We start from the raw sequence: 14711 nt of genomic DNA on the forward strand, positions 1-14711 counted from the left end.
TTAAATAGTGGACCGGGGTGTTAATAGGGCAGAAGGCCGAGCTTGGCATAGATCGACAGGGCGCCAGGCTATAGTACAATTACCGCAATGTAGCCCCAGCGAGAGCAAGAGTGATGTTAGCTCGGTTAAAGCGTAATACCAGCCCAGATAGAGGAGTTGAAGCCGTCTGACTTGGTTAATAGTGAGTAGGATATCATCAGGATAGGCATTATCCTTGGAAGGTGATTCTTAGGGGCACTCTGCTAAGGAGAGTTAGAGTCCAACTAGGATTATGCCAGTCGGAATCTATAAAAGCTCTTGATAGGACCTATGCATAGGTATTGCAATTCTTACTCTCAAATACACAGAGTTTTTGTGTCTATTGTCTATTTACTGACTTAGGCATCGGAATGATTTCCGGCACACACCCGCCGGCTAGATCACGCTTATGTTTTCAGGTGATAAGACGACGACATTTGGAGGAGTGCAAACTTGATCAACAGGATTATACGAGAAGATTATTTCGTGCTCGTACAAAATTCATCACCAGATTTCTTTGTTTCATTCAAAGTATGACATTGTCAGTTAAATTAGGCTTAAGATTTCTTTGTTGCAATCAAGATAAGATATTAATTTAATTAAATTTTTTAACTGATTATGCTTGAGTCATGTGCTTGTTTCTTATTCCTTTATAGAAACACATGTTCATAGTTTTATGAGTACTTAATTTTTACTCTTCATAAATAGTATTATACACATTCGGTTCAATTTCATTGTAACATTAATCCAAATATATTATAGCAACTGAAAAATGGTTATAGATAACAAGCAATGGGTTGCACAATCTCGACAAATGCGAAGGTTTTTTATTGCACAAAGGAGAAATAGATCTACAAGATTGACAAATTTCTTGACATCTTCACAGCATGGAACACATATGTTATATTGTATACAATCTTTAGGTAAACAACTATTAAATTATAATTCAATTATAATATTACTTAACATTCATTAACAAAACTATTGAAACTTGGATATAGACCGTAAGCAACAGGCTGCCCGAGCTCGACAAATCACGAGGTTTATTAATGCACAAAGAAGAAATAGATCTACAAGCTTTAATAGGTTATCTTTTAGGGGTGACATGAACAACGATTGTAGAAGCTCTGATAGTGACACATCATTCTCTGAGTAAGATTTTTATTGAATTTTAATAAAATATTTTTTAGCAGTTATATTGGAGGTCAAATTTTACTTAAAAGTATTTAAAAAATTAGTTTTGTTTGTAGCAACAGATGGAGTTCAATCTTTAGAGGTCATAACCAGAATGAATGAGAATAGACAACTGATGAGTATTAATAGCAATGCAAGTAGTATGTATCCTGAATCAATCTTTAGTCATTTTATAATATTATACTCAAAACAATTATTTTCACGTTAAACTATTTTATTTTTTTAGGAAGAATTGAACAAAAATGGGACTTTGGAGGATCTAATCAAATGTGTTCCCATTGTGGTGCAATTTTGTGGTATGATGAATAAACTATTAAATCTACACGACCAACTATTCTAAAGTTTTCAATTTGTCGTCGAGAAGGAAAAGTGCAATTGCCAACTCTAAAAAATACCCTGAGCTTCCTAAAGGTACTCTTAGATTATGAAGGCAGTTAAAGATCTAAAACATTTAGAGAAAATATAAGAGCATACAACTCTATATTTGCGTTCATCTCAATGGGTGGGAAAATTGATAATCAGATTAATAATGGTAGTGGACCATATTTATTTCGACTTAATGGTCAAAATCAGCTAAGATTGGTTCATTACTCCTAATTATTGGTAAATTCCTTAAGTTTGCACAACTATACATTTATGATACCGAAAATGAAGCTAAGAATAGAGTAAATTCTCTATACAACAATGATGCTAGAACAAACATAGACTGAACAATTGTTGATGGACTACTACAAATACTTGATGAATAATGTATTAGAAAAAGTCTTCCGAATGGCAAGAGATAGGTTTTAATAGTCAGACTTTATACCAGTTTGTTTAAAAATTATTGGAGTTCGTCAAAGAGACGGAAAACAATATAATCTGCTAATAGCCTCTGAGGTGGCAGTTTTAATTGTGGGAGATGGTATTGAACCTAATGGTCATTGAGATATCATCGTTGAACAAAGAGGTTTCGTTCTTAGAAGGATTAATGAGTTACATCTAAGTTTTATGGCAATGCAATATCCTTGGAAGTCTCTCTACGAAAACAAGTAAATTAAATATGAAAGAGTATTATGCTTTTCGAATACAACAAAGAGCATTTAAAGGACAAACATTACTTCTAGAAGGCTGATTGTTTCAGTAATACTTGGTTGATGCATATACATGTATAAAGGAACAGAGATTATCGTGGCGCGAGAAATAATCAACCAAAATTAAGAGCAAATTTGTATAATGGATTAAGAGATGCCATTGTTGCTGGAGATAGTAATTCTGGAAGATGATTTATTTTGCCTTCATCATTTACTGGTGGACCAAAAGTATATGGTACAAAATTATCGAGATGCAATGTTAATATGTAGATGGGTAGGGCCATCAAACCTATTTATCACATTTACATGTAATGTAGAATGGTCTAAAATACAAAAGTTTCTAGGTTTAATCCCTAGACAAAAAGTGGAAGATGGACTTGATATTATTGTTTGTGCATTAATTCAAAATCAAATTAGACAAATTAATGAAATACCTATGTCAAGGTAGATACTTTGGAAGGGTTATGACAAGTATTATAATACTTATTTTTTTTCCTCACATAAAATACATAATTATTTATATACTTCAGTAAACTAAAATGTTTTTATATATTACAGCAATCTATACCATTGAGTATAAAAAAAGAGGCTTGCTACATGCTCATGTCGTACTCTCTTTACACCCAAATGACAAACAACCAAATGCAACAGATGTTGATAGGTTTACATCAACAGAAATACTTGATTTAAAAGATGATCCAATAGGACATGGGGCAGTTGTTCAATTTATGATTCATGGACCTTATGGGGCTTCAAACCTTAGATCACCAAGTATGGTAGATGAAAAATGCTCAAAGTATTACCCTAAAAAGTTCTACAATAAAATCATTATAGATCAAGATGGCTTTCCCATTAATAGAAGAAGACAAACTGGTACAAAAGCTTTACAAATGGCATTGAAGTGGATAATAGATGGGTTATACTACATAATAGAGATTTGGTAGTCGAATATTATACGCACATTAACCTTAAATGGTGCAATCAATCCAGGTCAATAAAGTACTTATTTAAATACATGAATAAAGGGCAAGATCGGGCAATTGTAATGATTGAAAAGAACATTGTGACTGACAACTCAATCAATTTGCAAATCATTAGAGAAGTAGATGAGACTAAAACCTTTTTAGATTGTTGTTACATATCTGCTTTAGGATCCTGTTGGAGAATATTTAAGTATGATATTCAATTTCATTGAGAGGCTAACTTTTCATCTTACAAATGAACAACCTATTGTATTTCAAGATTATGATGACTTAGATGCAATTTTGAATAGAGTTGACCTTCAACAAACAATGTTCACATAATGGATGCTCACAACAAAATTTACGCACATGTAAAGCAATTACATATGTTGAATTTCCTATAAAATGGGTTTGCGTAAAAAAAGAAAAATTATGGAAAGAGAGAAAATTTGGAAGAGCTATGAGGAGAATCTATTATGCACATCCTTCCTCTAGTGAAAGGTTTTATTTGAGAATGCTTCTAAATGTTGTGAGAGGCCCAGAAAGCTATGAAGATATTAGAATTATAAATAACATTTTATATCCTACTTTTAAAGAAGCAAGTAATGCACTTGGGTTGTTTCATGATGATAATGAATCGTATGTCGCAATCCAAGAAGCATGCCAATGGTCTACTGGTCACAGATTGCATGAAATGCTCATGATTTTATTGTTATTTTGTGAAGTTGCTAATTCGTTCGAGTTATGGAATAGAAATTCTGAGTTGCTTTCAGATGATATTAAACACATGCAAAGACAACTACTTAATGACCCCCAATTTCAACTCATAGATGAACAAGTTAAAAATTATGCTCTTTATGAAATGGAACAAATATTAAACAAAAATAATAGGTCTTTGAGGGAGTTTCCTATGCTACTATTTTTAGATTGGGGCTTTCAGCGTGTTATGCAAAATAAATTGATTAGGGAACAGTTGGCCTACGATTGTGATGAATTTTAGAACGGTTTTTCGCAATTACATGCAGCTTTAAATGAAGAGCAATGTACAATTTTTGATGTTGTTATACATGACGTGGAGCATAAATTGGGTGGTTTATTTTTTGTATATGGTAGTGGAGGTACTGGAAAGACTTTTCTTTGGAAAACAATGATAACCTATCTTCATTCACAAGAAAAAATTGTCTTAGTTGTTGCTTCTTCGGGAATAGAAGCTCTATTATTTTATGGGGACAGAACAACTCATTCAAGATTCAAAATACCTATTTTTGTAGATGAAGACACCTATTGCGCAATAACACAACAATCATAATTAGCATAGCTTATAAGAAAGGTTTCTCTTATTATATGGCATGAGGCACCAATGGACAATAAGAATTGTTTGGAAGCAATTGATAGAACTTTAAGGGATTTAGTGCAATTAGTGATTCCAAATTCGTTAAATAAGGTATTTGAAGGGAAAAAAATTGTTTCAAGAGGAGATTATAGACAAATACTAACTGTTGTACCAAAAGAAAATAGAGGCCTTATTGTTCAAGTATCAATTTGTTAGGCTTTTTGTTATTGGCAATCCCTTTTGACAAAACTCCATTCAGTTGTAATTTTATTCGTTCTTTTATTTTAGTGAGGCTATGAGTATTTACATGTGAATCCAATCTGAATTGTGCCTATGCAGAGGAGTTTGTGATCTTAATTCTATCATGTTTGCCACTTTGCTGACTATTGCAGTTGAAGTTGTTTGACCGCTCGAGTAGTTGATTGTGCGCTCGAGAGGAGATTCAATCCTTTCAGAAGTTTCACCCACCTACAAAAGTACTAGGATTTGTATTTTTATGCTCGAGCGACCTTTCTTGCGCTCGAGCGAAGATCGTGATTCTGAAACACGCGTTTTAGTCAGACCGCTCGAGCAGCCATTCCTGCACTTGAGCGGAGATCACGATTCTATTATTTATAAATCTGCGATTAATTCAGTTTCTAGGGTACGGCTTCCAGGTCTTCTTCTTGGGTATTAAGGTTTTTATTTGGAGATTCTTTGCTTGTTTCTTTTGATAACTGTGAGAGTTTATATCATGAATTGAGTGGATTACATCAAAGGGTATGCTTATTTTGTTTTATTCAAAAAGAGAGAGTTGTTCTTCAGTGAATTCTGTGGAATTTGGGCCTGAAACTTTGGTGGATTCCAGAGTGGCTCATCGTCGTGGATTTGACATCATCGTTGTGGATTCAACGTTGAGCAAGACAATTCCAAGATGAAGACAGTGGTGGAAGAGGCACATTGGGGTCGGTTCAATTTGGGCGTGGATTCGTTAGGTAATTGAGAGTACACTTGTGTAATTCTTTTTTGTCTTCTTAGTGGATTGTTTTATGGCTTTTGCCTATGGTTTTTTTTTTATTTATCACAATTGGAGGTGCTCTAATTGTGGTTTTTCCACGTTAAATCGTTGTGCTGGTTTGTCTTTGATTGTTTGATTGAGATTATTATTTACTAGTTAAAATTGATACATAATCGCAAATAAATATCTCGGGGATTTTTAGATTTTTCACAATTAACAAATCATACCTTTGGAGTTCGTGCAAAGTTTTCATTTTGACAACTAAAAAGAGGTTAAGATTGGGAGGACTATGTAGAAGAAGTGTTAAATCAATGTCTTTTTTTAGCAAGTGGGTGTTAGATCTTGGAAATGGAAAATTATCAACAATATCTCTTCATAATGACGATGAATAAAAATGGTTTAAAATTTCACAAGATTTACTAATCCTAGTTGAAAATAATCCAATTATGCAAATTGTGTCTGGCACTTATTCAAATCTAAACAAAAATTACAAAGAACCTCAATATTTGCAAGAGGGAGCAATTTTAGCACTTACAAATGATGTTGTTGATAAGATCAATTCATATGTTCTTTTTTACAATACTTGGCGAGTTTTGCTCATATTTAAGTGCTGACACAATTAGTAAAGTTTCAAAATTCATTGATAACCAAGACATGTTATTTCCTACTGAGTTTTTGAATAGTTTGATGTTTCCAGGAATACCTAATTGTGAACTCTAAATGAAAGTTAGAATACCTATAAAGCTAATTAGGAATATCAACCACGCAAATGGATTGTGTAATGGCACTAAATTAATCATTACTCAATTAGCAACTAGAGTTATTGAAGCTGAAATAATCACATGGAGTAACATTGGAAATAAGGTATTCATACCATGAATTGTAATTTTCTGACCGAATCAAAATAACCATTTGTGTTAAGATGAAAGCAGTTCCCTGTTAAAGTTTGTTTTGAATGAAAATTAATAAAGTGAAGGACCAAGATTTTAGAATGTTGGTATTTACTTGTTACGGCTTATTTTTTTTTACCATGGTCAACTTTATATAATTGTTTCACGTACCACATCACATGAAGGATTGAAATTTGTCATTGAAAAAAATAATAATGAAGAACTAGAGGCTTATACACAAAACATTGTCTATCATGAAGGTTTTTTTTTTTTTTTTACTAGAAGGTACAATATTCATTATTGAACTATTGCTATGACTTTTTTAAAAACTATATATAATATGCCTCTTTGTGTAATATATTCGTTTTTAATTATAAATTGTTAGTAATGGGCGCCCATGTGGCATGACCATTAAATTTGATTTTGAATCCTTATCCAAATAGGTTTTGATTTTGAAATCAAACCTATTTAGGATAACCACTCTTGAAACAGACGTTATCAGTTTGAACTGATATAGATAGATATAATATATATTAGATATTATCTGTATCTTAACTGATATGGATAGATATTATAATATATTAAATATTTGTTATATGGTTATGGGTAATCTAAGAGAAAAACAACGTTGAGTCTGTTTCAACCCATACACTGACTCTCTCCCAAAAACACAACGATCAAGTCTTTGACACTGTGGTTACTGTGGGTGATATTCAATCTGTGATATCACTCCACTGCTGGGTTGGTTCATCAAGAAGTTTCCTGGAAGCACGTGATTTATCCAAGAAGGTTCTATCATCAAGAAGGTATGATCTGATCATTTTAATCCGCTGCATATTCTGTGTTTTTTGTTTTGATTTACATTGGTATCAGAGCCAATAATGGATATTTTCGTGCTTTCTTTTATCATGTGTATATTTATAAAAGATGGGGAGATCCAAAATATTTTATTTTTATGATCATTAATGTCATTTTTAAGAGCATAAATGATTTTATTTTGGAAAAAGGAGTCCGGCAGTACAAAAATCGGAACAGTCAGCACACTGGAAGGCGGCGCGTGGCTTTCACGCGCCACCACGCCGAAGACACGCGCGCCCACGCGCTTCCACGCGCCTACACGCGCCGGATGCCATGCTGACGCGCCTGCACGCGCTATCACGCGCGCGTCGGCGGTGCTGTCCACGCACGCGCGCCGTCCGCGCCCGCACGCGCGCCGCGTGCTGGAGCCGCGCGCCGAGCCGAGGCTGAGCCGCGCGCCGAGCCGATCCTTGAGCCGACTTGCGCTGAGCGGCGCCGAGCCGAGCCGAGCCGTTTTTCCGCGCTGGCTTGGCTCTAAGGCTCTGTTTGTTTGTTTTTTAATTCTGAATTGCGTTAATTGGCCATAATTTATTCGTTATAGCTTTGTTTTAAGCATAGTTGGTACCCTTAGACTCAGAATTAATTTTTCTATATTATGTAAAATTTTGAAAATTTTACAAAAATATGTAATATTTTTCCTGTGTTAATAATGCATTTTTTTTTTGCTTTAAAATGCATCTGGTGTTGCATGATTAATTTTCTGGGGTTGAAATTTTTATTGTGGACTTCTGAAATGTTTTAATATCTACTGGTAATATTGTCTCATTTTATCAGTTTCTGGATTTTTTATTTCTAATTTTATGTGTATTTATTAGTCATTTAAAATTCCAGAATATTTCAGAAAAATTTCAGAATATTTCAGAACAATGTACATTTTAATTATGGCATAATCGGAATATTGTTTCTGTTTACTAGTTTCTGGATTTTTTATTTCTAATTTTATGTGTGTTTAATTAGTTATTTAAAATTCCAGAAAATACCAGAAAATTCCAGAAAATTTCAGGATGATGTACTTTCTGTTATGGCATAATTTAAATATTGAATACAGCATATTTTTTTTGGGTTTGTAATATGTTGTAATTAGAAGAGCATGATTATTTATTTATTTATTAGAATTCCATTATTAAATAAATATAGCATGAGTTATTTGTAGATTTACATTAAAATGCTATTGTATGGAATTTATCATGCTTTGTATATGCCATAGTCAGTGGGAGGTTATTCGGTTGAGAGAAATCTTTGTAGATTAACTCCCGAAAACCAATATTTTGCGCATAAATTAAACTAAATTTTGGATAATTGTCACTTGTGGCGCAAGAGATGATTACGAGCATAGCGGATTTTCGATCTTGCGACTTGTGTAATATTGTCACTATTTAATTTAGATTTTTGCGGCAAAATTATATTATGCTAATCAAATTAATCCCAATGCGAATTTCTCTCTAAATTGATTTAGCTTATGGAAGTTAATTTGGTTGACCTAGACTTAGTAGAGATGTTCAAATGTGAACAAACTAATCCCATTCTTTAGATGAGAAAAAGTCTTGGAGACTTTAGGTCAAACCTTAATTGAGCCAAAGTAAGGAAACATGACTCAAAGTCGCCGTGTTTTTGTTGCCTTGTTTGGCACAATAAAAACTAATGTGTGCGCTATAGTTAGCGGCACGCTACATAGTTTTGGTTGGCGAGTTTTGGAGTTATGAAATTAGTAAGCCCTCAATAGATCTGTATATGATCTTGACTAATGAGCTGCGCGGATTGACTTTGTAATTTGACTTGTAAATAATGTTACATCATTGGATGAAGTAACATTCAAGAGTCACGTCATCCAAGAAATGCGAGCTTAAATAAATTAGTCATTAAGTGTAAGACGAGTAGCCAGTACGAGCAGTGTTTTGCTCTCTACCCAATTATTGGGAGTGGATTGAGCGAAATTTCATGCACTATAATAGTGTGCGTTGAAATATCACGTGAAGTTAAAAGATTAGCGCTTAGAAGCTGCAAAATCTATTAACACTGAGTGAAAAGATTAGCGCTTAGTGGCTGCAAAATCTATTAGCATTGCCAACTTGTCTAAGTGTGGACACTTACTGTTTCCACACTTGAGTGTGAAACATGGATGAGGTGCTTCTTTGTGTGATTCCTTTACTAGGCTAACGTTTTGAATAACATTTACCACTAAGCGCAAACGTTGCAGCATAGTAATGAAAAGGTTAAGGCAGACAAGGTTGTTATGACTCTAAGAATTTAACGCATCGCTTGTAAGAGCATTGTGTTGAATTAGACTCTTTAGCCTAATTCGCGCTTAAGTTACTTCAGGAGCTATCATAGTTGATAGCTTATTCTCTCCTTCTTGTGGATAGTAGAATTAATTGCAAGTAACTATGAAGCGAGAAATAGAGATGGCAACAGGAGTATCGTCATCTTTCAACTAGATGTATTAAAGTGTATGGAGAATAAAATTGACTTGAAGGTGCAGGGGATTAGCACTTACTAGTTAAATTTGCGACTTAGGCGCAGTTGATATCTCCATGACATCCTTTTTATGATCTAGTGAATATGACTTAGTCGTGAGTCATTACCTAGTTGGGCCTAAACCTTTAAAACTTGTCTTCGAGAACTCACACATTAAGATGATTGGAATTAGTTTATGACATTGGTCATGAACCAGTGGCTTATTATACTTAATCACATTAATGAGATGATGACACGATGGTTTGAGTAGGCCTTCTCGGGCCCACTCGCTTATGACATCCTGCTCTCATGTGAATGTGTAACTTTGTTCGCAATGGGTGCGCACAAGTAAGTAGGAAAGCCGCAGAAGGTCATTTGTTTTGGCGCATTTAGTCCACTATGATATTTTGTGACTAGATATGTGTGAGGGTACAATAGCTAAGCCTCAATCTCGACACATTTATAGATTACGATACGCATCTGAGTCAAGACTATTTGATCTCCCATAAGTCAAAAGTTTTGAGATGATTTTTGACATTGCACATATGAGGTCGAGATCAATTAGATAAGAGTTTTTTGTGCTTTTAGTTTTGACCAAGGTGGCGAGTATCTATTTGAGTTATTTTTTCAGAAAAACTCTGTGAAGAGAGATGGATGCTTAGAACATTGATTATTCCTAGTACTCAACAACACACTGGTGTAGTAGAGATAAGGAATTAAATATTGTTAATGTTAGGTAGATAATGGCGCAAAATGTTTCCCAATTGGGAATTGCACTAGTTTATTGCCTATATCCCTAACTAAGTGCCCTCCATATCAGATTTTACACTCCATTTTTGAGTAATGGGTTAGCAGAGAGCCATCTATGGGCGATCTGTAACCATTAAGCAGCTTATCTTTATTCTACTTCTCATAAGATTGCGAAGTTAAGACCTAGGGTTCTATAGCGCATTATTGTATGCTGTCTTGTAAACACAAAGGGTCGTGTGGCGCATTATTGTATGCGGTCATGCAAACCCTCCGGGTCATGTGCATATAGGTAAGCAGCTTTGTGGTAGTGTAACTAAGTCACATAAAGTTTTATTAGTAAAGGTGACGTGAATAGAGTTTTCGGAACTCTATAAGATGGAGAATTCCAAGCATAGCGCTCTATGTAGCCTAGTTGAGAATGGAAAGAAATTTCCAATATCCTAGGGACAGTGGGAGCGATGTGTCTACTAATGGATTACTCCATTAGAGCAGAATACTCTACATTCTTAGTTGCGTGGTAGCAAATGTGAAAATTTTCCACGTCATCACTGGGTGATTGAGAGGGAAACATTCATGATTGCTCCGCAAGATGATAAAGAGCCTAGGATAATGCCAAAGGCTCTAGTCCCCTGTTTTTAGAAAGTGGATCAATGTTGCGCAGTTTAAGACAAAGTCTTTGAGGATTAACCATTTTTATAATTTGGTTGACTTTCCATTATGACGCAAAACTGTTATAAAGTTATGCGTAATTTGGATAGTCATTGTTGAGGCATAAGGCTCGCTAGATACCGAATGGTCGCACCATTGAGGAAAGAGTTGACCATGAGAAGACTTCCTCCTGGGGAGTGAGGTTATTTTGACTTAGGCTATGATTGACATAAGTTCGGAACATTGATTTGTGGACATTGTGACCCGTTTTTTCATTAGAGAATTGGATAAGTAGATCCGTAAGGATTTACCTTCTGCTTTTATGGTGAAAAGTTAGGAGCGCAAAAAGGTTGCTGGTTCCAATAAATCTTTTACAGCCTAAAACAGTTATCCAAACAGTGGTTCTTAGATTTCGTCAAGCCATGATAGGGCAACGATGATCGATGAAGACCACTGAGGCATGATCAATGGTCCAAAAGAAGTTTTTCCTTACTTAGTCATTATGAGCCAGGAATTTATAAGGTAGTCGCCATCTAGGGTGGGCAGTCCTCTATTTTAGATATGATGGACATGGGTGATGTAATTTATATGCTCGGATGTACGATCCTTAGGGATTGTTTTAGGAAAATTCTCGGTTTGTCTTCGATGACTTACATAGAGAATATCCTAGAATGATTCTAGATGCAAAATTGCAAATCCATTGACTTACCTATCGGTAAAAGCCAGAGCCTTAGCTATTGAGTGAATCCTCGGATTGTCTTTGGGAGGACCTATATTCCTTGATTTTCTTTGTAATGGGAGCCTAAAGTACGCTATGTGGGCGTATTCGGCATGATAAGTGTTATCTTTGGTAAATGGTCAACTGAGTTGTTTAGACATTGACCTTGCTCATTAGACTGTGGATAAAATGCTATATTAGAAGCATTTTAATTTGCTCCTTGTAAAATTCAATGCGCTAGTTGGGCGCATCTGCGCTAGTTGGGCGCATTAAGAATAAACGCAAATTGGTCACCAAAAATATCTTTAGAGAGGTTATTGCGCAAGAGGTAGTGATCTTAAATCATTTCATGTGAGGCGCACATGGTGGATTCCGTTGTGTATACTTATCGCAAGAGGTGCTGATAAGGCTTATGTTTGAAATCCATAATTGCGCAAGCTGTGGTCAATTTTTTTTAAAATCGATCACTTATTTTGAGATGATGGGATGTTGACACTATTATGGTTTGTGTCATAATGATTAGCAAATGATGATGTCAGCAGGCAAGATTGGCTCACTCACACGAGCAATCGCCCTTGGCGCTTGGGAGCGAGCAAGGATGAGACTGGTGGTTTATTTTTATTTGGAGCCAAGAGAGGCTTAAATCATCCACTATGTATGTCGCCTTGGTTATAACCAAGATGAGGTCGTGTTAAGGACCAAACATGGATGTTAGTACCCACTTTCCATGTTGTGCCTGTTATGATTAGCCAGATGCGAGATCTCATTTGGCGCCTAGAAGGCGAGCAAATAGAGAATTCGGGTTAGACGCTAGAAAGCGACTAGACTAATATCTGTACGGTGTATCGAGTATGACGTCACTCTTTATGGAAGAGTTACTCCACCGTAGCATGTATTCATACTATATGTGCTTGGCGACCGAGTAATGAGGTGAGAGAATGGATCCCTGCTTCCTCACCGTGTGAGTCTTACGTGTCATTATTGATATGACTTTCATTTATGTACCCTTTTGTGACTTTTGACTATGTCATAAGGTAAGGGGTTGATGTTCTGCTACTTTGGTATGTTGCCTGCGGTCATGCATGATTCGGCCTTAAGGGACATCACTGGGAAAGCGGTCAATTCTAAACTAAATGGCATGAGTGCAAAGGGAAGATCATCTAGTATTACACCACTGTTGTATATTCACTGCCGGCAACTCATATCGCTCTGTATGAGAGACGAATTGAGTGTGAATATATTGCAAGAATTGAGAGGGTCAAACATGCTCTTTTTGAGGGATTAGAGATGTTTTTTGGACCGGTGTAATTAGATGGGTCTGGGGTATATGAGACACTATTTCTTTTCTTTTTTGGGTTGATGTCTCTATGCTGGCTCATTTTGAGTTTCTAGTATAGAGCTCCCACATGCAGGTGTTCTCAGCGGTCGCACGGTGCATTGGCTAGTATGAGATTGTTCGTTTTTGGGGAGATTGAGATAGAGATGTGGCAGTGTCATGCCAACTCATGTGCGAGTGGGAGATGTTAGTAATGGGCGCCCATGTGGCATGACCATTAAATTTGATTTTGAATCCTTATCCAAATAGGTTTTGATTTTGAAATCAAACCTATTTAGGATAACCACTCTTGAAACAGACGTTATCAGTTTGAACTGATATAGATAGATATAATATATATTAGATATTATCTGTATCTTAACTGATATGGATAGATATTATAATATATTAAATATTTGTTATATGGTTATGGGTAATCTAAGAGAAAAACAACGTTGAGTCTGTTTCAACCCATACACTGACTCTCTCCCAAAAACACAACGATCAAGTCTTTGACACTGTGGTTACTGTGGGTGATATTCAATCTGTGATATCACTCCACTGCTGGGTTGGTTCATCAAGAAGTTTCCTGGAAGCACGTGATTTATCCAAGAAGGTTCTATCATCAAGAAGGTATGATCTGATCATTTTAATCCGCTGCATATTCTGTGTTTTTTGTTTTGATTTACATATAATGCCATTATAATTCTTTACATATGACGTTTTTGCAGCTAATTCATAAGATGGAGCATACAGAATACCAATCAATTAAATTCCGTATCGTGTAGTTCATATTTAAAAGCAAGAGTTACAAGAATTTAGGACGCTCTCGACTTTAATAACAATGACGATATCAAGAGTTTAGATATGTTGCTGTTAGATGAATTTGCAAGTAAAATAAATAAATATCAATCTCTATCTTTCTCTCACAAATAACATACTAACCTACTACAAATCAATTGCATGCAACTATTCTAAAGAAACTATCACAAAATTTCGACCATTATTAATGGAAGATGAGATTTTCTTTATAAATAAGGTCAATACAACTTTTGCAAAGGGAAAATATCGTCAAGAACAACACCCCCTCCATATATTTTTCACTGAGAATACTTCTATACAATTATGTGGTGGAGACAACTCGAACTTTCCCTAGTACAAGTTCTATTTTATTGATTACAGTAACATCTCAAAAGTACAACACGAGCCTGCATATTTTATCGGTAAATAACTTATACTATAAATTTTAATAGTCAAACTAACTATAAAAATATACTTTGAAGTATATATGCTATTAACAATTCTCAAATTTAAATGAAATTTCAAAATAATTTGTACATATTTCAGATGTAATTAGACAATTGGTTGCTGTTGGAGATATTCAAACTATTAGAAAGCACAATGGGACAACTGTATTCAAACGAAACATAATGCTAATGGACAATGTAGACACCCCAATTTCGATGGCCCTTACGACTTGGACATCCTTGCAGGTACACCC

The sequence above is a fragment of the Camellia sinensis genome, chromosome 4 (assembly GCF_055761805.1).
Source record: "Camellia sinensis isolate YWXY chromosome 4, ASM5576180v1, whole genome shotgun sequence".
Lineage (NCBI taxonomy): Eukaryota > Viridiplantae > Streptophyta > Magnoliopsida > Ericales > Theaceae > Camellia > Camellia sinensis.